The 25,678-nt window shown below is 40.9% G+C and overlaps 1 long non-coding RNA gene across 1 annotated transcript; it reads right to left on the minus strand.

Moving 5' to 3' along the window:
* Window positions 1-21,315: 21,315 nt before the first annotated feature.
* On the minus strand, window positions 21,316-25,426 carry LOC120386566. The gene is made up of 3 exons (XR_005589784.1): window positions 25,161-25,426; window positions 24,784-24,869; window positions 21,316-21,396 (listed from the first exon to the last, which is right to left on the minus strand). It is a non-coding gene; the product is annotated as an uncharacterized LOC120386566 (long non-coding RNA).
* Window positions 25,427-25,678: the final 252 nt, after the last annotated feature.

The following is a 25,678-nucleotide window of genomic DNA, read 5'->3' on the forward strand; positions in this document are numbered from 1 at the left end:
AAGTACAAAAGGTAGATGTTTCTAAAAAAAAAAAAATTACTTAGGAAAAGGTGAATTGTACACAAGAACAAATTATACAGATAATCTAAGCCTGATACTAATCTCATTTGTACTTATTTTACAGCTCTTTTGATTTTAGTGACTTACTCGATCTATATTGCTTCAGGATCAGAATCAGGTCCTATGTATCCCTATTTTGAGACACCACCACTGGTTAATTTCTTTTCCCTTGAAGCCTTCACTGTTCTCACTTGCTACAGTTAACTTCCTCTTTGTCTTGCATCTTGCTGGGCATGCCAAAGGAAAGCATCATTATCCAGTACAAAAGTCTTCAGTGACTAAGCTCTCAAGCCTGGGAAAAATCAAGGCACTGGTGTTTAAATACAAATTCTTTCATTTTGAGAATGTCAATCTGGCGGTCCCTACCTGCCAGGATAGTTGAACTCTGAATTTGACACAAAAAAATGTGCCTTTTGGACTGCTGGGGGTTAATGCAGCCTGCCAGGAAAGCCAGGAAAAAGAAGCCAACTCCCAGGTGACACTGCTAGAGAAATTAATCCTGGAGTTTAGCATCTGGATCCTTCAACTGCCAAGCTTGCCCCAGTGGTCCGTTTCATCACTGGGCCAGATTAAAAAAGAATGATGAACAGGAGCAGGTTCTGCACCATCAGTGACAAGAAGAAAAAAAAATCTCAAAACCAAATGAGTCTTGCCATTGCATGTGTGCGCTAATGGGCTTTGAAACAATGTGCAGCTTTAAAGCTGTGTCAAGAAAAGCCAGCCAAGTCTGTCAGTTTCTTTTTGCAAACAGGGTGAAAGTTAGAAGTGGCAAATTTGTGCAGGTTCAAACTCCCATTAGGGTGCCACCTGTTACATTTTTACCCAAGCACACAAGATTTTGAAATGTATTTGCTTTCAGGGTGCTTGCAACATTTGTCAAGCATTTCACTACCGGCCCCTAAACATTCCTTTTTTTAAAAAAAGAATGCAATTTCAAACTACAGATGGGTTCCAGTTGCAAAAATTCACATCTGGATTTTGATATCCCTAAAATTCAGACAAGTTACAATCTAGGATTTGTTTCAGTCCCATTAGAGTTTAATGGCCACCTGCAAAAGTTGGATCTCGGTTCAGATTCTGAACTCTTTAGTTTAGTATTCATATTGTGAGGCAACCTACCCCTGACTCACACACCCACACAAATTTGGGAAGGTCGGGGCTAGGATTTTGCTTTTTGCCTAGCCCTACTTAAAAAAAATCATTAAAATTCCACGTCCTATCATTTCAGTATCTAACATTTTCCAAGACACAACAATTATCCTGAGCTCCAGGGTTCTTCCTCAAAGAGTTTGTTTTTACTCTTTCAAAACAAACCTTACAAAAATATTAATTGTAATCATATAATTGGGAGACAAAACTGCTCTCTGATGATGGAGAGGTGGAACAGGCAAGAAAGGTGAGATCCATTATAACACTAATTTTCAGGGCAGGACCCTAAAAAATAATGAGTTCCCCAGAGAGGTATATCATATTTCGAGGTAGGAAAGATTAATCCAGCTCCACAATTTCAATAAGACTGCTTTTTTTTTTTAATGCAGGATGAATTTGTGCATGCTGCATGTGAGGAAGTTGCTGGTTTGATCTGTAGCAGGAAATGTATTCCCTTGAATATCTGCAATCTATGAGAAGGGTAGCATATTTGTCTAGATTAGGAATATTGCAGGCCACATTTATGGTTGCGTAAGGAGGATGGAGATCTGGGAAAAAGAAGGGCTGAGAAAACATCATCCCACTGCTGCAGCTGCTGCTGCTAGAGCAGGGGTCAGCAACTTCTGGCATGCGGTTCGCCAGGGTAAGCACCCTGGGGGGCCGGGGCAGTTTGTTTACCTGCCATGTCTGCAGGTTTGGCCGATCGCAGCTCCCACTGGCCGCGGTTCGCCAATGGGGGTTGCAGGAAGCGGCGTGGGCCGCGTGCCAGAGGTTGCCGACCCCTATGCTAGAGATTTGTGTAAATTGTAAGTCTCATCTAATACAACACTTATTTTTGAGCAGCACCAGCACATCTGTGCAATGCTGTTTGTGTGGCAAACAACTTGTACAAGTGAAAAGAAGGAGGAAGGTGCAGCCACAGAATATTGCAATTTATATCCCTTAGTTTGGTATGATGTCTTGGTCATCACGGTCAAGATTTTCAAAAGTGACTAGTGATGCTGCTTGCCTTTGGATGCCCAAATTGAAACATCTTAAAGTAGCCTGATTTGCAGGCAGTCTTAAGCACCCATTGTAGTGTGAGGACAAACACAAAGAGCCATGCTTTTAGCAGCAACTAGAAAACTCCCTGACCATGAAATTCCTACGTTTATTATGCTCCCCACTACAAAACATCCTGGTCCTCACTGGTAATTGTGGAGGGCAAGGAACTGTATAACCACTCGGCACCCATCCTTGGAAAATCAGGCCCTGTTTTCAGTGTTGGGCAATCAAAAACTGAGTTACTGACATCACAAGGCAATCACAAGTTACTGAAATCACAAGCCACTTTACATATCAGCATTCTCACTGGATCTGATCCTGCTCCCGCCAGAATGAATAGGAGCTTTAATAACTTCACTTACTATTGCTATTTATTATTTTGGCAGTTCCTGAAAGTTTTGAGGATCAGGCCTCGCTTCCAATCACTCAAACAATCCATGTCCGGAAAATACATTGGATAAGGTTCAGACTCATGACTAGGGTGGTAGGGAGCTACCAGAAGGAAGGAGATGAAGACCACCAGCAAGGGAGAGAGGTTCCTGGAGCTCAGATGGGTGTCTGAGAGAGGATGACCTTCACCTCTCTCATCCAGTTAAAACAGACCTGTCTCTCTCCCAGGTAGTTTCTCCTTCAAATACCTCTATCTTCATCTAGGGTCCCTCTCTTCATCTCCAGGCAGAGGAGTCATTCTGGAGGCCTCCAAGAAAACAAGCAGCCAGTCCCATCCTATATATATAGAATGGCCCTGGCAGCATTTTCTCTCTTCTGCTGCCATTCCCCTTTCTCTGGACACATCTGCTAAAATATATGAGCCAGACCAGATTTTCCCATTAGAGTCTTCTGCTCACTGTGTGGAGAGGTCTCAGGTGAGCCCATACCACTGAAGGGCAAGAATTCACCTGAGCATCTTGATTCACTCACCTGAACTTCTGTGAAGTGGGCTCACGGGTGATGAGTGGGACCTCCTCCCAGCCCTGTCTCCTCAACACCTCCCAATCTCTTTCTTTCTCCTTCTTCCCCCTTTATGTAACCCTACATACCATGCTCCTGCACAAATTAAACTCTATGGTTACCTTGCTACTTCCTCACAAAACAAGTTTGTGTTGTCATAAAATAGATTTCAGCTATGGGACTGAAATATATTTTCCAGAAACATTCACAAAATGCAAATACAAAAGTGATGCAACCACAGCAAATCAAAAATCAATTTCTAATTTGTAGATTTTTTTTCCATTTACCCAGCTTTACCTGCTAATGCTATAGAATTTCCTACTGCAAGCAAAGAGGACATGCTGGTAGAAATTAGGATGTCTGGATGGAGACTACAAAATGAATACAGAAATGATCTACTCAAAGCAGAAATCTCTATTCCCCTAAAAAGATGTAAAAACTAAACTTGATCATATGGGAAATCTAGATGGTATTAATAGAATGGAACAATCTATGGATTGGATTAATTCTAGATCGGTGATTAGAAAATCATAAATATGGATATGTATTGTTGGTTCATGTCATTTAAATCATGCAATTAAATACATTAGCTGATTAAAAGTGTTGAAGAGGCGGCAGAAAAGCTCTCTGAATCAAAACTGTTCTCTTAATCAGATCAAAGACATGTATTCTAGCAAATAAAATTAGATGAGTCAATCTCTAATTTAATAACTTCTAATACACAAACTAGATGTTGTGAAAAAAATCATCAAAGCAGGGCACAATGTACATACCCACAGAAATTCATAAGTACCCTGGATGCCAGCAAACCCTGGCATTTATGTGCACAAAAATGTAGATTTACATTCACAGATGACTGTGAACCCAACTGCAAGATGAATTTGCATGGGTCATTACCTGATTCAGCCTGCAAACACAGGAATTTGTCCTTCTTTGCAAATATTTTGAGTTTAAGCTAATGTCTAATGTGGTATTTGGTCTACTTCTAAAGTGTTTTCTTCAGTCATTTCACAAAATTGTGAAGTTTTCACAAAATTCACAAGGTCCTGAAGTTATAACGAATAACACTTCATTAATGGATGTGGCAACATGATTGAATGATTAGTGTAAGAGACTAAGAATTAGAAGACCTCAGTCTATGCCAGGGGTTCCCAAACTTGATTTGTAGCTTGTTCAGGGTAAGAGCCCTGGCGGGCCGCGAGATGCTTTGTTTATCTGAGCGTCTGCAGGTACAGCTGCTCGCAGGTCCCAGTGGCCGTGGTTCGCCATTCCTGCACCACTTCCCCAGCTCCCATTGGCCAGGAACGGCAAACCACAGCCACAGGGAGCTGCGAGCAGCCGTACCTGCGGACACTCAAGTAAACAAAGCATCTCGTGGCCCACCAGGGGCTTACCCTGAACAAGCCGCGAACCAAGTTTGAGAACCCCTGCTCTACGCCTAGCTCTGGAACTGACTTGCTATATTTGATAAGGCAAGTCACTTAGGCCCAGATTTTTAAAGATATTTAGACATTGTAAAGAGACTACTAATACTTCACTCTCACCTTGGTGGTGTTAGATTAACTACATTAGAGATTGTGAAGTACTTTGAGATCTACAGATATAAAAGCCAGGTATTATTTGAACAGGGAGTCAGCTTTTTGTTTCTTTCATTTGTAGATAATGTTGGAACTTAACCAATCAATAGTCTGAACCTTCTTTTCTTCCTCAGCATTTGTGTGTGTGTGTGTAACATTTATGAAAACACACGTGGTGGCCCTTTCTCCATAAGGCATGCCCCAAATCCTGCAGAAGATGCATCTACTTATACTACATCTAGTTCAATTAACTCATATTTTTAAACATGTGGATTGGTGACCAGTGTTTTAACTAGGTTTATGGTATATCCAGCTTTTCAGTGCCAAGAGATGTGAAACTGAAATAATTTTGCAAAATTGTGCATCATCCCCATAAGTCTCCGTACATTGGCTTTGTATTGCAGAGTGGGTGTTTTAACAATCTGGATTATTCATTTGAGCAATTAAACATTTTTGCTCATTTCATTGTATGACTAATATAAAAAAGCTTCTTTTAATTTTACCTTTTTAGGATTAATTTTTAGTGCCCAATTGCATATGCAATTTCCTATCTATATTTGTACAGATACATAGTATGATTTCCTGTGCAATTCCCATGATTGCACATACAAACAGGTTTTAGATGTCAATTGTACAGATTTTTTGCACATGGGTCTGCGATGGAGTATTGGTCCCATACTGGTCTCTAAGGGGTTAATAGAGCCCTAGGGATGCTGCACAGGAGGCAGCCAATTAGAGAAGGGCTGAGAGGAGCAGGTAATCTGGGCTTGGCAGGTTCATATAAGAAGAGCTGCAGGGCAGAGCAGGGTCAGTTACTCAATGGAATTTAAGGAGGGGGCACTAGGTGCCTGGCAGGCAGAAAGAAGCTAGCACCCTGGACAGAGCACTGCTGCTAGCAGGGATGGGGGAGCCAGAGAAAGCTCCTGACTGGCTGCTGGGACTTGTTGGCTGAGGCCCTGAGGCAAGGGCGAAGAGGATGCTGGGGCCATGGGGATGTGGTTGGGCAATTGGCTGCAGTCGGCAGTTGGGAAGTGGTGGGACAGTTGGACTGCAGCACTCGCCCCTGAAAGAGAAGAGCACGGATCATGACGGATCATGAAGGGCTGTGTCATGAAGAGGATGCTGTGGTCTTTGGAGTGATATGGGTCCAGGAGCAGAAGCGACAATGGGCAAGGCACCATCGGGAGAAGGTGTACTGACCTGCAGAGCTAATCCCCAAGACAGCCGGCAGGCAATGCCAGTGAGTGGAGTCCCATTACAGGTCCTTTTCAAAACTATCTTCAAATTTCTGTTTTAAGTGGCTTTGCCTCATTGTTGACACAACTTGCCTAAGTCTTTTGTTTTGTCCTTAAATGCCTTGAAACCAAATTAAAAAATAACACCTGTAAACATATATCACTTTACATCCCAAGATCTTTAAAATGCAATTTCTTGTCTCAGATGTTGTACAAAAGTACATGTTATCCCCATTTCACAGATGAGACAACTTCGCAACAGAGATGTTATGGCCTGGGTCCACAAAGAGACCAAAAAGAGTAACAAAGAGTCCTCTGGCACCTTATAGACTAACAGACGTATTGGAGCATGCATCCGACAAAGGGGGTATTCACCCACGAAAGCTTATGCTCCAATACATCTGTTAGTCTATAAGGTGCCACAGGACTCTGTCGCTTTTTACAGATCCAGACTAACACGGTTACCCGTCTGAAAGAGACCGAAGTGTTTCAACAAATGTTACCGCGTTATAGATTAAACCGCGTTATATCAACAGGGCCGCCCGGGGGAGGGGGGCAAGAGGGGCAATTTGCCCCAGGCCCCGAGTCCCACAGGGGCCCCCACGAGAGTTTTTCGGGGGCCCTGGAGCGGGGTCCCTCACTCGCTCTGGGGGGCCCGGAAAACTCTTGCAGGGCCGGGCACAGGAGCTTCTTCACTCCTGGTCTTCGCCGGCGGGGGGTCCTTCTGCTCTGGGGCAGAAGGACCCCCCGCTGGCGAATTACCGCCGAAGACGGAGCGGGACCCGCCGCCGAAGTTCAGCTCGGTCTTCGGCAGTAATTCAGTGGCGGGGGGCCCTTCCCTTCCAGGACCCGCCGCCGAAGTGCCCCGAAGACCCACGGCGGGGGCCCCCCGCCGCCGAATTACCGCCGAAGACCCGGCTGCACTTCGGCGGTGGGTCCCGCTTCGGCAGTAATTCGGTGGCGGGGGGGTCCCCGCCACGGGTCTTCGGGGCACTTCGGCGGCAGGTCCCGGAACGGAAGGGCCCCCCGCCGCCAAAGACCCTGGGCCCCCGGAATCCTCTGGGCGGCCCTGTATATCAAACTTGCTTTGATCCACCAGAGCACGCAATCTCCCCTCCCCCCCACCCCCAGAGTGCTGCTTTACTGTGTTATATCAGAATTTGTGTTATATTGGGTCACGTTATATCAGGGTGGAGGTGTAACTTAATAAAAAGCACTCTACACAATAAACATATCATTGTGTAATTTGAATCGGTTACTGTACTATATTTATATGTTTGAATACCTTCTTCCCTAATAATAAAATTCATATATGGCACAGACACCTGGTTATTGGTCTCCTGCCTCTTCTAAGAAGTAGTGTAATTGAGCACTTGTGTGTGGGGACAGTGGGAACTCGGGGTTCTTGATTAATTTTCTCCAGTTATAAAATATTTATTACCTTATTCCATTTCCCTGTTACCTTCATCGGGACCCTTTCAAACTGTCAGAGAAACCTATTTACTTTTAATTGATTACTATTCTGCATTCATTGAGATTTCCAAAATGACCAAGAGAAGCAGTAGTACCGAGATTAGCCATACCAATCTACAATATGATGGGTGACATAAAATTTGTCACTGACAGCGGACTGCAGTACTTAAGTGTGGGATTTCAAGTATTTGCTAAAACATAGCAGAGCTTGAGAAAAATCACTGCAGTTTCACAAAAAGAGATAGCTGAGAGTTCAGCGAATATCATTTAAACAGCAAAAGACATTTAAACAGCATGATGTAGTGTATAGAGTGCTGGACTTACTATGTTACCAACTGGCCATGTGATTGTCAGCAAGTCACTTTATTTTTCTGTGCCTCAGTTTCTCTATCTGTAAAATGGGAATAGTGGTACTAGTCTTCTTTTGTATAGCACTTTTACATCTATGGATGAAAGGCATTACATAAAAGTTAAGTATTATTTTAATATTACAATAAAGAACTCTCTGCTTAATCCAACTGAATCTTGGGAATCTTCCAATAGAGACTTAACATTACTATCACAAGTACTAATGGGACATCAGTCAAACCAGGCCCAGCAACTCAGACCTAAGCTTTGTGACCTGGACTTACAAATAAAACTTGAACAACAACAGAAGAAACTAAGCTATTACGAAGGCTAAGAAAATCGTTGTCCAGATTGATAGCTGTACTTGAAAACAGCGGGAAGCCAACTATAGCTGTTACCTTACCATAGTCAGACAGCTACCACACATTATGCAAATTGAAGATCACAGGTACGATGCCAGCGAAGTCAGGGAAATAATGACAACTTACATTTATAGAAGCCAATGGAAATTTTACAAACACAATATCTAAGTCCAAAACCTTACAGAAGACTCAAAATAACCATTCTTTTAAGCATCATATGTAGACAATTCAAACTATGTGACTAACAAATATGATAGGGAAACATAAAAGAAATCATAGCAATCTTCAACAATGTTTAAAGTACATTCATGGTGACATTTTTAAAAGCATCTAACAGGTTTGGGTCCACAAGTCCCACTGAAGGTCAACAAAGCTGAAATATAATACACAGAGGTGACTGGAGGTGAAAGAAAAATGCACTACCATATTTAGTCTCTTTCTGCACACATGTGCCCCTGATTCCTGAAGAAATGCTATCATAAGAGAGGCTTTTAAAAACAGTGCACATTGAAATTGCAGCCATGTCTGTCTGTGGAAAAAAAAAGTTAGTTTAGCCCAGAAGTGCACATTTTAGCCCAAAGTGCACATTATCATGCAGAATGTGTGCAAGTCCTTATTCACAGGAATACAAAGTAATGCTGTTCCATTAGGCTTTCAGTGGGGGAAAACCTAAAATGACATAGCATAACAGACTGCTATATCTGCATCTTCTGTCACAGTTTTCTCTTTGTGTTACTGCTGCAGCTTTGACCAGGTTACTTCACACATGTGTAAGAAGTGATCAACAATATGATGTTTTAATTGCTCTTTTATGCATAGTCAAAAGAAATCAATACAAATCCACATCTTGCATCTGTGAATAATGGATGTGCATGTTCCAAACAATCTTTTACAATTAGAGCTCTCCATTTAATATTTAAACTATGTACTTTCCCATACAGTGATACATTAATGTCACATGTTAATAATACCAATAGCTGACAATGCCCCTGCCTTTCACTGAATTCTAAAAGCAGTGCACTTGTGTGACTAGTCACAGAATCTAGCAAGAGGATCATAAATCACTCTTATCTTGATTGTATAGTTAGTTGTTAAGTGGAAATAATGCCACTTGTCTTCATGTTGCTGGTCCTTAGCACCATAGAAAGAGTTATTTTTATATTAGTAACACCAAGTACATGAATTTGTGTGGATTTGCAATAGACATGCCAAGATGAGATTTGCTCATCCCACAGCATTTCTCTTTCTCTCTTTTTTTAAAGTAATACATCCTCTCAGGAGAGGACTTTTTTTTAGAGAGGAAAAGCTCTTAATGCCAACAGTATTCATACCTTCAAACATAGTGACCCTAAACAATAAGATCTTTGTAGAGGAATCCCACTTACATTTTGAAGTGCATTTGTGGGAAGAATAGAAAGATTCATTCACTTATACACATAAGAACATCAGAATGACCATACTGGGTCAGACCAAAGGTCCATCTAGCCCAGTATCCTGTCTACCAACAGTGGCCAATGCCAGGTGCCCCAGAGGGAGTGAACCTAACAGGTAATGATCAAATGATCTCTCTCCTGCCATCCATCTCCACCCTCTGACAAACAGAGGCTAGGGACACCATTCCTTACCCATCCTGGCTAATAGCCATTAATGGACTTAACCTCAATGAATTTATCCAGTTCTCTTTTAAACGCTGTTATAGGCCTAGCCTTCACAACCTCCTCAGGCAAGGAGTTCCACAGATTGACTGTGCACTGTGTGAAGAACTTCCTTTTATTTGCTTTAAACCTGCTGCCCATTAATTTCATTTGGTAGCCCCTAGTTCTTGTATTATGGGAATAAGTAAATAACTTTTCCTTATCTACTTTCTCCACATCACTCATGATTTTATATACCTCTATCATACCCCGCCTTAGTCTCCTCTTTTCCAAGCTGAAAAGTCCTAGCCTCTTTAATCTCTCCTCATATGGGACCTGTTCCAAACCCCTAATCATTTTAGTTGCCCTTCTCTGAACCTTTTCTAATGCCAGTATATCTTTTTTGAGATGAGGAGACCACATCTGTATGCAGTATTCAAGATGTGGGCGTACCATCGATTTATATAAGGGCAATAATATAGTCTCCATCTTATTCTCTATCCCCTTTTTAATGATTCCTAACATCCTGTTTGCTTTTTTGACCGCCTCTGCATACTGTGTGGACGTCTTCAGAGAGCTATCCACAATGACTCCAAGATCTTTTTCCTGATTCGTTGTAGCTAAATTAGCCCCCATCATATTGTATGTATACAACCCATGGGAGAACAGAATTTTCCTTTCCTAGCCAATTATATTCATAATATTTTAACTGAGCCATCAGTTAAAGAGCCATTGCACTTTTATAAAGACCTTATCATAAATGAGTAGTGCTTAAGGCATGCTCAAATTATTAGGCTTTTCTCACACAAAGAATTAGCACAATGCCCCTCTGGGACTGTTTAGAAATTCCTTATTTGTTCTACAAACATTAAAACACTGGCAGAGCATGAGTGTAAGAGAGAGCAACAAATTAGTATTATTTAACAGCATTCAAAATCAGCCCAATTTTTATAAATGACTTTGGAAGGTTATTATAGTGTAACACAATTAAGGTTAGAGAATAAAGAGATATGAAGTCTTCAAAATTAAAGCAAAAGCTACCACCATTGAGAATATTAGTGTATTACCCCAGGGTTTAACCTCCTTTGACTGGCTTTGCAAAAGCAACAAGCTCATTGCTAACAAGAGCCCTGTGAACAGTATTTGTTAATGATCAACCTTGTTTTCTCTCTCTCCGACTTTCCCCGTCACATGTGGGTATCAGCAGTTTCCCAACACAATACACGTTATTTTTCTTTTTTATAATCAACTTTAGACAAGCAATAGGAGTTTAAGATTTTTAGTTATTCTGGCCAGTTGTATAGATTTAAGGCCCAGTCCTGGAAGGTGTCAGCAACTCCTGCAAGGTGCTGAGTTCTTTCAAAGCCCAGTGAAGTAATGTGGTGACAGACAATTATCTGGAGAAATAACGTTCAACTATACAATTTGCAGCATGTTATAGGGAGTTGACCAGCCCTACCCCAGCCTACCTCAAAGCTTGAACAGTGCCCTAACCAGTAGCCTATGGCATACCCTGGGATAGATGGCTCTCCTTTTTAAATTATTCCACTTTGGCTAGAAAATTAAATAGTCTTTAAAAGCAGCAAAGAATCCTGTGGCACCTTATAGACTAACAGACGTTTTGCAGCATGAGCTTTCGTGGGTGAATACCCACTTCTTCAGATGCAAGTGGTGGAAATTTCCAGGGGCAGGTTTATATATGCAAGCAAGAAGCAAGCTAGAGATAACGAGGTTAGTTCAATCAGGGAGGATGAGGCCCTGTTCTAGCAGTTGAGTGAAAACCAAGAGAGGAGAAACTGGTTCTGTAGTTGGCAAGCCATTCACAGTCTTTGTTTAATCCTGAGCTGATGGTGTCAAATTTGCAGATGAACTGGAGCTCAGCAGTTTCTCTTTGAAGTCTGGTCCTGAAGTTTTTTTGCTGCAGGACGGCCACCTTAAGATCTGCTATTGTGTGGCCAGGGAGGTTGAAGTGTTCTCCTACAGGTTTTTGTATATTGCCATTCCTAAAATCTGATTTGTGTCCATTTATCCTTTTCCTTAGAGACTGTCCAGTTTGGCCGACGTACATAGCAGAGGGGCATTGCTGGCATATGATGGCATATATTACATTGGTGGACGTGCAGGTGAATGAATCGGTGATGGTGTGGCTGATCTGGTTAGGTCCTGTGATGGTGTCGCTGGTGTAGATATGTGGGCAGAGTTGGCATCGAGGTTTGTTGCATGGATTGGTTCCTGAGCTAGAGTTACTATGGTGCAGGGTGCAGTTACTGGTGAGAATATGCTTCAGGTTGGCAGGTTGTCTGGCCTGCCACCCAAGGCCTGTGAAAGTGTGGGATCATTCTCCAAGATGGGTTGTAGATCCCTGATGATGCGCTGGAGGGGTTTTAGCTGGGGACTGTATGTGATGGCCAGTGGAGTCCTGTTGGTTTCTTTCTTGGGTTTGTCTTGCAGTAGGAGGCTTCTGGGTACACGTCTGGCTCTGTTGATCTGTCTCCTTATTTCCTTGTGCGGGTACTGTAGTTTTGAGAATGCTTGGTGGAGATTTTGTAGGTGTTGGTCTCTGTCTGTGGGGTTAGAGCAGATGCGGTTGTACCTCAGTGCTTGGCTGTAGACAATGGATCTTGTGGTGTGCCCGGGATGGAAGCTGGAGGCATGAAGGTAGGCATAGCGGTCGGTAGGTTTTCGGTATAGGGTGGTGTTAATGTGACCATCAATTATTTGCACCGTAGTGTCTAGGAAGTGGACCTCCCGTGTAGATTGGTCCAGGCTGAGGTTGATGGTGGGGTGGAAGCTGTTGAAATTGTGGTGGAATTTTTCCAGAGTCTCCTTCCCATGGGTCCAGATGATGAAGATGTCATCAATGTAGCGTAGGTAGAGAAGGGGCGTGAGTGGACGGGAGCTGAGGAAGCGTTGTTCCAGGTCAGCCATAAAAATATTGGCATATTGTGGGGCCATGCGGGTGCCCATAGCGGTGCCACTGATCTGGAGATATATATGGTCATCAAATTTGAAATAGTTGTGTCTGAGGATAAAGGCACAGAGCTCAGCAACCAGTTGTGCTGTGGCATCATCAATAGTCTTTGAGACAGAGTGAGAATGACTCTATAGCCAAGTGATTAGAGCTCTCAGGAACCCAAATTCAAGTCCCTGCTCCAATGATTACTTATACAAAGTGGAATGGCTCCAAAAGGAGCGCTTCCTAGCCAAGTAGTTGCAGCACTATCCCAAAAAATGGGCAACAGAGGTTCAAATCCCTGCTCTATATTAGGCCAAGTGGGGGTTTGAACCCAGGTCTCCCAAACCCAGGATGAGAGCTCTGGGCTAAACATTATGGGGGCACCACTACCAACTCTTTCAGCAGGTGTGTTCTGTGTGGGGACTGATCGGTTAGCCTCTGAAAATGCTCACCAGATTGCACAGGGGAAAGATTAGTTTGAGGATCCCTCTGAGTCTTATGCATGAGATAGGTGCAGGAGATTGAGACTTGGGCATCAGTTCACATGTTCACTGGCAGATTTGTAGTCACTTACCAGACTTTGTTGACAGAGCCCTAGATGCCTTGGGACTTCAGGCACCTACAGAGTTGGGTGGCAACTGAGTGGGAGGGTTTGAGAATCTAAATTTTTGATTTGGGTGCCTAAAGTGGCAGTTGTGCTCCTAAGTCATCTAGGGCTAGATCCACAAATGGGGCTTAGGTGCCTAGGGTGCCATGTAAAATAAATGGGACTTGTGCTCCTAAATCACTTAGGTGCTTTTGAAAAAATCTATTGTTCCAAAACCAACGCTTAGCAGGTAAAATTCAGAAAGGACAACTATTGCTCCAAACAACTTCCAATTCAAAGCAGGGAGGTCAGCTCTTCAGATATCTCTCAGACCCTCTCTTGAGATATATTTGCTTATTTTCACCCAAAAGTATCTTCACAAAGTAATTGTAAAAATGAAACAAAACAAATAAATAAGCAAACAAACAAGCCAACCCTTCACCCCCATTTTAAAAATTGCCAAGAGTGTTTTAAACTGAATAAAACCTGGAAATTCAAGTATTAAGCTATGTGTTCCAGCTTTACCTATCTGATTGTGTCCATTTCAGATGATATGATCATAAATGAAGTATGACCAGGGAAGAGATGGTAATTATTGCTACACATGGAGGAATCAAACATATATTGTTTCATACAGCAGAGTATAGCTATATAGAGCTGTGATGTATTCTTAGGCATATCACACTGAAATGAGCTTTAATTCTGAACTTCTTGAATTTTGTTATTTTAAGCCAGCACTTTAAGCATATTTCTGCCTGGATACATACATATATATAGCACAATAAAAGAACCCAAGGAAGTATCACCTGAGGATGGGAAACTACAAAGACTGTATGGTTAAAAGAAGTAGGAAAATAAGGAAATATTTGATGCCATTCATTTAAATACAGTAAGTGAGGAGGTCATGTCAAGAAAGCATAAATATTCTTAAATTTTAAGATACAATAAGTCAAAATTTGAGGTAATATAAAGAAGGAATAATCAAATGAGCCTAATCTGATCATTAGTAAGCACACCATGCAAAGGAAAAGAAGAGAGGAACAGATGAGACGCTAAGAAGCTGACCAGATCATGAAAACAAGTTGGAAAGAAGGAAGGAAAAAAGGAAATGACAGTTAATCCATGTGGGGGCTCTGCAAACTAATGGTACAGAAGAGTGAACCTTTGCAGCTCTGGGCCACCCTCTTTGAACCCAGGTCTTTGTCATTCTTCATTAAGGAGAGCTGGGATCTGAGTTTCTGCAGCAAGTAATTGCTACATATTTCCAAAATTACACCAGCCAGTACTTATTCTCTCTGTGGTGAAGGTAACTGTTGCCCTTGAGCATGGAAAGCACCAGGAAATGAGTTATCTTTGTAATGCTCAGAAGCAGGTATACGGTGCTAGTACAAGAACAGACGCTGGTGTGTGCAGCAGTCATGGGTAATGCTTCATTTACTTCAACAGCTCTCTCTCTCTCCTTCCCTCCTCCTCCCCAGCCACTGATTATTGCTGTAGTGAAGTGAATTAATGGAGCTTTAATTAGGAAGGGGAAATGGCTAAATAAAACAAAGCACAGAATATAAAATGTGTGAGAAACATACTGCATTGGGAAATAAAATTATTATATTACTAATAAAATTAAATAAAATTTGTTGCAGCTATTCCAGGCTAACCTATCATTTATTGTTCAATAAAGACTGTGCTGATAGTAACAGCGCAGTACAAGGTGGAGGTAAAAGTACTAACTGTCATCTTAATCTACTGATTCCATTATTTACTAGCACATACAGAGTTTGTTCAAATCTCACATACAGACTCACAAACCAATGAAAGCAGGGCAATTCAAAGTTACTCAGACGATATCCTTAGCTGATCTTATATTGCAGTGGTATCCAAACAGTTTAACATTATATCCCATGCTGTTCTGTTTTAAGTGTAGTATGTAGGCACAGCAGGGAACTGAGGATAGCGTCTCTGAAATCCTTTGCATTTGTCTCTAAGTCGGGTCCTTCAGATTGGGCCTGATTTTCTTCTCACTTACACCAGTGTAAATCAGCTGTAACTCTCTGGAAGTTGGAGTGATCTTGATGAAAATCTTGTGAAAGAGGAGAACCAAGTCTACTGTTTTTAATGTAGCATTTTGTGTTTATTTTTGTATCTATTTTAAAATAGCAAATATTGACATGTTACATCTTAAACAGCAACCTAAACAGAAATATCCAAACAGTCTGGGGGAGAAAAAAATAGACTAGCCCTGTTGCTGTTAAACGGGTCTGCTCTACTCTGCTCAGTTTCCACTGGGTGCTGCCCAGGAGTGGGACAGGAGAGAAACAGTGCAGCTCCTGAATCTCTAACCTGTTGCAGTAGCCTTGATGGAATGTAGAACAGTCTCAGGGGATGCTCTCAATTCATCCAACTGATAATGGCTCTCACCAACTGGAGCCTATGCTCTGGCTACCACGACCCCAGCCCAAACGTGCCTCTGCACCAGAGACTGCAAGGCCCAGAGTAGGCCTGAGAATATGGCCAAAAGTTTTTTATATTACCACTGCCAAGAACTCTTATAATTAAAATATTACAGAAAGAACATATGCCTACCCTGTCGCTGTGAGCTATCGCCCTGTTACGCTAAATGATCCATTTATAGATATCATTTAGTATTTGTGTCTCCATGATCAGATGGTTGTTTAAATATGGCACATGTGCACAGAGCAACCCGTGCACTGCAGTGAGCCTCACTCTGCCACATGTGTACAACACATGGTCCTATTAGACAGCTAGGTCTGAAGGACAGTTGGAACATGAAACCTGTCTCAGGAAGGGTCCCCACTCTCTCCCCAGGAGCTGGTGGACCTGCTAAGTCCTGCAGATATTTAATAAAAGCCAGCATCTGTGCTTTACATGCCTCAAATTACACCACTTCATCCTATGGCCAGTTCAGAACTTCTTGCATGCACTGATGCTTGAAGCACAGCTATAACAAAAGACTGGACCGACAGCTTTCTTTGCCTTTAGCTACCATTGGCTGCTCTGTTTTATTTTATTTGCCTTTATTTTGTGTTTGCTTGGCCACCCTAAACGAGCAGCCTGCAGCAGCTGCACCCTTCCAAGGGTCCATTTGATCAATCCTGCATACACTACACCTTCCAGGGACAGGAAATATCAGTAAGGGGCTGCCAGGTCCCAATTACATACACACACACACACACACACATCAGTACTGCTGCAACCCTCTCTGGGCTGCTGAGATGGTTAGAAAAAGAACAATGGGGATTATTCATGATGAATAGTGCTATATATTAGAAATGTAAGCTTGATCATTATTATCAATGAACTCCCTACCTTCAGACTATCTCAGAATCACTGCATATAGCTATTTCTGGGGGAAAGTTCAGCATGGATGATGGTCAACACCTGTTAAAGACATATTATTTATAGCCAAAGAGAAGCTGCAGCACACTGCCGTGCCCATTCGGGATGAGTACAGGGTTCAGCCTCCAAGACCCTGAGCATATCACAGATGGGGAAGATGGAGGGAAAACTGATATGAAACATTCTACCGGACACACGGAGGAGTAGCACTAACGTCAGGAGAGAGTCGCCCTGTCAGCTTCACAATTAGCAAGCAGCAAATGGGAAAACAAAGAAAACGGGAACAAGTACAAAAGGAAAATAGAACAATTCTGCTGACTTTCCAGTTGTGACTCCCCATCTTGAGAGGAACCAACCCTTCATGCTTCTGCAGGAATTGGTACCCTATCCAACCGTTCTACCAGCTGCTGAAACCCTCCCCATGCCACTCCTAATGGCAAACTCTCCCATCAGTCACTGAGGTGCTGCAATCATCTCCTTCCCATGTATGCTGCACAGTTACACAAGACTGCCTGAGTTGCCAAGAGGCCCTATCAATTCTCTGGCTACCTGTGGTGATATGGCTAGTGTCCTCAAACTATGACACTTATCTGTAACGTTTTGTAATCCTTTTTAATAAGCTAATAAATATTCAGTACCAGGATAAAAACTCTCATATTATTACCTATTGTTCCATTATAGTGTCCCTGTCAGAAAGTGAGAGAGCTGCACACAAAATGTAAAACAAACTTTCACAATCCCAGAAATCAAGGGCTTTGTGTCTCATTTCAGTTTTTGAAATGTGTTCAGGTTTTACACACAAAACATGAACTTTGCATTTTTCTCTCAAAGGGTTCATCTACACTGCAGCTGGGACCGCGCTTCCCAGCCAGGGTAGACAGATATGCTAATTCTGCTCAAGCTAGAACACTGAGAAGAGCAGAGTAGTTGGAGGTAGCACAAGCAGCGGTTCAGGCTAGCTACCCAAGTACATACCCAGAGCGTCTGGGAAGGTTTGCACTCAGTTCAGCTAGTCTGTTGGGATCCGGGAGGTGGGCTCTGCCCACCCACTACTAAAGGACCTCCCCCAGTTCAGTTCAGCTAGTCTGAGCTGCCATCCATGCTACCCCCTGCTACACTGCTATTTTTAGCACTTGAGCAGAAATAACACGGGTCTGTCTACCCAGGCTGGAAAGCACAGTTCCACCTGCACTGTAGACATGCCCCCCCAAACTGTCCTAGTTTTAAATAATAAAAAAAGACAAAATGTCAAACAATAATTCATAATTTCTTTTATATGAAAATCAATCTACTAAAAAAGCATGGGATATATTTTAATATCTTCTGTGCTTTCAAGGCAAAAAATGCCCATTTTGAATAAATATAATAAGAAACAATAGATCAGGGTCACAACATGGCCTGGAAAGAAATGACAAAATATTAACCGGTGAAATCTACATACCAGTTTTGTCACTTTTCACCAAGCTCCAGTGAGCATGCAGCATATTTGACTTAAGGTGATTTCAAACATAATGCTGTCTGATCAGTAAAAACCTTAATATTTTTGGCCAGGATTTTCAAACAACTAGCAATTTTGATTGTCTCAATTCATGGGTGTACAATTTGAGGCATCTTAAAAGGGCATGATTTTCAGAGTGCAGTGAGCACCACTGTTCTGAAATTCAGGCCCCTTTAAGGTATCTCAATTAGGGCATCCACAAAATAAGGTGTTAAATCACTTGCCACCTTTGAAAATCTTGGATTTCAAGCTAAAAAAATTCCACATCTACTATTGTAATTTTTTTATGACATGTACAGTACCAAGCAACATTGTTCTTCTAAATCAGGTCAGAAATGTATAAGTAGTTTTCTTCACAAATAAACAGATAACTGAATATTTTTATATATGGTAGGATTTATTATGAAATGTTTAATTTTTTTAATATTTAAAGGCATACCAATTTCCTAGAACTGGAAGGGACCTTGAAAGGTCATCTAGTCCAGCCCCTGCCTTCACTAGTAGGACCAATTTTTTCCCCCAGATCCCTATGTGGCCTCCTCAAGGATTGAACTCACAGCCCTGGGTTTAGCAGGCCAATGCTCAAACCACTGAGCTATCCCTCCCCCCTGTTGCTCCAGAGCACAGTTGCCAACTTTCACGCAGTAAATAAGCACCCCAACTTTCACAATAAACCAAAAATCAAGCTAATCCCACTTTAAAACAAGGCCAAAACAAGCCAATCCCTAATAACCCCAACACTCTATGTGACTAGATCCCCCTGGTGTGCAGTCTGGGACTGTGGTGGGCCTGATGTGCACCCCTGACTCTCTCCCCGCCTTGTCCCTGCTTGCCCCCCTTACCCTGCTTGCCGGGAGCAGATAAAAAAAAAGAAGCAACAAACAAGCTACAAGCCAAACAAGCTACTAGCCAACAAGCAACTCACAAGACAATTAAGCCAAAAACAAGCGTAATTCCTGCATTTTTTTCACAGGTTTAGCATGTCTGCTCCAGAGAGATGTATCCCATCCACATCACACTGTTCCAAAATGGGCTTAACACAAGGTAATTCAAGAAAGAAGAATATCCTTCTTGCTCATCATGAATCCTGTTAAGTCCCTAAGACACAAACAGCTTTTTTTTTTCCTTTTCCTCCATGGTTAACCAGCAAATGGAAATGAATTGCTCTGCCATCATTCGGCCACTTTACAGAAGGGCCTAAATAGAAAAGTAGCTTGATTGTGACATACACTTTCAGATAGTGACCCATCATTCAACTCACTAAACTGCTGTACTGCAGTGAATTGAGCTAGTGAATTTTTATTCATTCCCAAACCTACAATTAATTACAATTTCAGTCTCACCATCAAAAAACCCAAGATCAGACAATCGCCACTGATGAACACCAGGTCAAAAAAGAACTCAGCATAATATACATCTATATTTTTCCTCCAATTGAACTGTCTTTTTAATAGGCAGCAATTAAAATTGCCCTTCTCTGCTCGTACATAATTTGTACAAAACTGAGTGTTCAAACTCTACTTTCAGATAGAGCTACGTAAGTGTACACATGTTCCACATATGTGGAGATATCTATATGATAAATTGCAGAGCCCTGTGATAAATTAATTTACCATACACCTTTAACTGTGTCACCTGACCTCTGTCTACTCCATCTCTCCCTGAACTGCTTCAAACCCCTGAGCATTTAAAAAATGAACCTATTTAGAAAAAAGATCCTTCTTTCTCCCTCCAGATAAGGAAATTCTCCTCAAAATTACACCTATCTGAAGTGCAGGATGAGCAATATTCAGGACAGCTTTTCTATATATAAAATTGTCATAACTTTTAAATCAATTCCTTGCAACCCTGTAAGCCTAGAAATGAGAGCTTTATACCATTGGAAAGGATCAGTTTCCCACCTTCTAAGCTTGGAAGGTCCCAAGATATTGGATGTTAATGTCTTGACATTTTGGGGTATAGAAAAACTCTTTTAGGCTATTTTTAGAGCTTTTTAAGGCTCCATGTGAGACCTGCACACAGTTGGACCTAAGGAAACCAGTGCATCTAACTTACCATTAACTATACAGGAAATAGTTCATAAACATATTTTAGACAAAATATCCCTGAAATAGTTTATCTGTAACATATGTGTCATGTACAAGAAATATGATGATATGATTATACCTTGAAGGCTTTATCAGCATAAACTCAGTGCCATTAAAGATGTTCAAAAACAGGAGCTTAAAGCTAGGTGCTAAAATCCATTCTAAAGAACAGACCTGATTTTGAAAAGTGCTGAGCACCAAGAAAGTCATATTAAATTCACTGCTTTGTTTCAGCAGTAAATTCAAAATGGAAAGTGCCCCCTACTAAAACCTTAAACACCACTTCATGTAGCACCAACAGTTTTCCAGTATGTTCTCCCCTTCAAGAGCTGACCAAGCCAAAACTTGGTTGATATATGGGATCTGGCACTATCACAGCCTAGGGTGAAATGTTTTACCTGACCTTTTGATGTTTCATGTGTTGCTTAGCTCAGTAAAATAAGAACATAAGAGCGGCCATACTGGGTTAGACCAAAGGTCCATCTAGCCCAGTATCCGGTCTTCTGACAGTGGCCAATGCCAGGTGCCTCAGAGGGAATGAACAGAACCGGTAATCATCAAGTGATCTGTCCCCTGTTGCCCATTCCCAGCTTCTGGCAAACACAAGCTAGGGACAACATCCCTGCCCATTTTGGCTAATATCCATTGATGAACCAATCTATCCTCCATGAATTTATCTAGTTCTTTTTTGAACCCTTTTATAGTCTTGGCCTTCACAACATCCTCTCAGTATTCAGTAGTGTCCCTTAACATGAGAAGGAAAACATAACTCATTCTTTCAGGAGGTGGGAGAAGACAGAATCCTCCAAGATCCTTCTATTTGTAAATATCCAACCCAGAAAGTTCACTGGCATATGTTTATTTTATTTGGCACAATTTTCAACGTCTTCCTCCAGTTCTTTCTGCCATGTACCACCTCCTAAAAAACTGAATTCAGAACAATAGTCACCTTTAGATGTAGACAAAAATATCCCTTATAGTTATCCTAGTTAACACCAACCTCTTAAGGAATACCTTTAGTATGTACTCTCCTATAGTCTTCTTCTTTTTTCTAGATGGTGGTGATTTATTCATTTGTCAAACTGAACAAAAATACAAGAAACAAATATAAACCTGGGTCAAAAGCAACGTTCCTTAAATGGGCTATTATTTCTTTGTGATACAATTTGTTTTGCCAAATTTCTCCCACTGAAGTTGGACTAACTGGTTTCTTTATTAATTAAAGATTGATCTAGGGCCAAATGCTTCTCTCTAGTAACACTGGGTGCAATCCCATAGAAATCAATGGGGTTGTAAAAGAGTAACAGTGGAAAATTAAAACTCCAGCCGGGAAAAAGGTGTATTCCTCCTTTCTTATTTTTCCCCACTGTCATAAGGTACTAACTGGCCATTCATATAAGTAAATCATTTGATACAGCATAGCATAAGTGACATTATTCTACAAAACATCTAAGCTTTAGGAAGCAAACCTCCCAGTACAGACAGCAATTCAGAGACATTTTACATAGCACAGCAAAAGTAGATGTTCACACACAGCCAGTCTTACCATAAATGAGGTTAATTTGTGTTAGCAAACTGTCAAAGAACCTGTCATATCCTATTGTCTTTCCTAGTACAAAAATGTTAAACAGATTACAAGAGTTAAGTAAAAAAAACCCACACACTTTGAAGAAAATCACCAGGTTTAATAGCCTCTTTTTTCGAATTTCATTTCCATTTGATTTTCAAAGGACTTTTGTTTGCTGAATTTTGTATATTGAAAAATATCACTTTGCTGTACTGTAAAGTTTATTTTCCTCCAAAGCTACTGCACAAGAACCATGATATAAATTCCAGGGCAAATGCTATGCTCCTTTCTAAACTTGAATTAGTAAATTGATCTTCTTCACCCAGCATGTTTTTAATGAACTCAAAGATAAAATTTGATAAGTTCACAAAAACAATTAAATTAGAACAGCACAACGAATAAGAGGTGTTAATATAATACAAGCCTCTAAAATACATGTAATAAACCAAAATGCACTGGAATTGTTCAAGAAAGATTCTATTAAATTGTGAGTAGTATACAGCTAGTATAATGATTTATAATATATTTGTAAAGGCTTTATTTACATCCTGCCCTTGTAAAATCTACTGTTCCAAAAGGTCATGAGAAAATACTGTCACATCGGCATGTTGTTCTGAAAATTATTCCAAGAAATGGGAATCAAGGAACAGTTAGCTGAAATGATAGCAGGTGTAATAATTGGAAAAGAGGTTTTAAAAAATCAATATTCACGGATTCACTACTATGAGGCATCATGTCTTACACATGTCAACAAAACAAAGTGTATCCCTATGTAGTACCTGGGCCAAATTCTGACCTGTACATCTATGCAATCACATTGATTTTAAACAGGTTGATTTCAATAAGACTGCTTTGATTTCACAAAAGCATGGGGGAAGGGAAAAAATTGGACCATACTGTGTCAGTATGTACCAATAGTAACAAAAAAAATCTCTAAGAAGTATGTCATGTTTGGTAATTAGATTCATTTCTGCTACATCAGTTTTCCACTGTGAGTAAAAGAAATATGTAGGGGCATTGACCATGTTATCATTGCTTTTTCCTCCTTGATAAAAAAGACACAGTTGGTCAAACTGTTTATATCTACATTGAGAGAAACAGTGAGTGAGTGAGAAAGTTCATTTTTCTTCAAACACGCTGCAACCCCGTTTCAAGTTCAATTTACATGTACATCTGGGGGCTGTTTTCCTCCCTGTGGGCCTAATCCTGAATGTCAGGGCCAATCCTGCAAGGTGCTGAGAGTCTCATGAAAGGTATAAATTCCCTGAACACTCATTGACTTGGGGTTATTCAGTACCTTTCAGGATTAGGCTCACAGAGAGGAAAACAGCCCCGATATGTACTTGTAAATTACATATGGGGCTTCTCTACACAGGAAAGTTGTACCAGTATAAAGTAGGGTGTGAATTTAAACAGACAGAGTTATAACAGTGTAACTCCTCTTCTGGACACTCTTATTCCAGTATAAGAGTGTCCACATGGGTACATCTACACTACCCGCCGGATCGGCAGGTAGCGATCGATCTATCAGGGATCGATTTATCGCATGTAGTGTAGACACGATAAATTGATCCCCAATCGCTCTCCCGTCAACTGCTGAACTCCAGCTTGGCAAGAGGCGGAAGCAAAGTCGACGGGGGAGCTGCAGCCGTTGATCCTGCACCGCGAGGACGCGAAATAAGTGATTCTAAGATACGTCGACTTTAACTACGCTATTCTCATAGCTGAAGTTGCATATCTTAGATCAATTCCCCCATCCCCCTGCCCCCAACAGTGTAGACCATGCCGGGGTGTTTATACCAGTATAATTATATCAATTTAAATATACCCATATAATTATATGGGTATAGTTGGAAAAATCTCCCATGTAGACAAGCCTTTACAATATATTTTACACTGTGGTATTTCTAAGGGGTTGTGGGATCATTCACAAGTCAACAAATAATCTACCACTCTTTCCATGTTTTTCCTGTTTTACAATGCAGATTTCATGGTGAAGTCACTGTGAATTTTGATTCCTAATCCCAACATATTTACAGGATGCCACATATGCAAACCATGCACACAACTCTCACATACAGTGTCACCTCCTTTTGACTTTTGTATCCTGACTCATCTCATCTGACAGCAAGCAAGGATAAGTAGCATTCACCCTCCTCCCTGAACCCACACACACACACACACACACACACAAACATTATAACCTTCACTGCAGATATTTCACCTAGAAAAGATTTATCAGTGAAGTCTCCTAATTTTCACCCTTTACATTAAACATGAAAAGCCAAAAAAGAATTTGAAATCCTAATTTTTATTTTTCTTCATTATTGTCTCACAAACTCTTAATTAGAAAAGATATTTCTTACCAAATGATTAGCTCTTATGTCTGCTTTAACACTTGAAAGGTTACAGGAATAAGAAAAGGAAAGAGCTTTAATTAAAGAATAAATTATTGAATACTCAATTTTAATTGATGTAGCCCTCTGCTATTATTTTGCATGTTTATAGATATTTTATGTGAATCTGTAATCAAGATGACACAAAGAAAGACTAACTACTGAGGCTAAAAGAAGGAAGGGCTGTTGCATGATCACATTCAGCCGTTTAAGTTCCAGAATCGTGTGAAGTGTGGTTTCCATGACAACAAGTCACTAATTGCTAACATAAAATAAAGTAAAAATCAACCTTGACTGAATTTGCAGCTATGTGGAAGCTGTAAAATCCTTAAAATAAATAATAATAATAATAATAATAAATGACATTATTTCTGTTTGATGGAAAAAAACACACCCAAGCCCACCTTCTGGATGAAGGCACCCAGACTTCCACAGTTAATTCAGATTTGGCAAAGGTGGCAGCATAAAGTAGTCATTGTGTGTCATACTTGATAGTCAACACCTACCTTTAACAAGAGATAAGGAGAGATGATTGTGATGAAGAGCTGAAGGATTTTTGTATCCTTGGGCTAGAGATCAGCAAAGGAAAATGCTGTGGAGAATGCATGAAGTAAATAAAAGACACAAATAACAGGATTTTAAACATACATTCTAACAGGGTGAGAAGAAAAACAAATTAAGGGGGAGAAAAGGGGAGCTAAATCTATACACGTTTTCCTTGCTAACTTGTTAGTGAGGGGTTTCAGACCCCTCTGGTTTGCAGATTAAAAGAGTCTTTTGAGACTGTGGAAAACTGTTTGGGAGGCACAATGGCACCATTCAAAATTCACCAATTTATGAACTGCTACATATCATTTGTAAAAATTGCTTCAGCCTGAGTTACCTTTCACCAGCTCTGTAAGTCGACTCACTGGGTCACTAGGAGTGAACGAGAACATTTTGATAAATTCAGTTTCCATGACAATGAATTAACTGTGGAAAAGGGGGAGGTGTTGGAAGATCTGTGTTCTGTAGAATACTCTTCAAATGTTTGCCTGTTTTCATTTTTAGCCATTTAGTTCCCATGGCTCTGTTCCAAGTCTCTTTAATTTGCCAGTAGCTGTTTTTCCTCCGCAGATTAAGGGAGTAATTCATCAGTGAATGCTTCACTCGGTGGTCCCATCTAATGTAAGAGAACATAAAAATGATTTTTTCCAATTATGCTTTTTGTTTGTTTAAAAAGAATGCAGCAGCCTTTTTTGTTGTTTCACTACAACCTGGCTATAGTGTTCTTAATCTTTCTTATTTGTTGCCCATTACTGTACTTACAAGTACAATTGCATCTTGTGAGATGTTGGGAGTTGGTTTTAAATACCAATGAGTCCCCAAAACAAAATAATGATTTTATGTTTGGTTCAGGAG

The sequence above is a fragment of the Mauremys reevesii genome, linkage group 1, assembly GCF_016161935.1.
Source record: "Mauremys reevesii isolate NIE-2019 linkage group 1, ASM1616193v1, whole genome shotgun sequence".
In the NCBI taxonomy this organism is placed as follows: domain Eukaryota; kingdom Metazoa; phylum Chordata; order Testudines; family Geoemydidae; genus Mauremys; species Mauremys reevesii.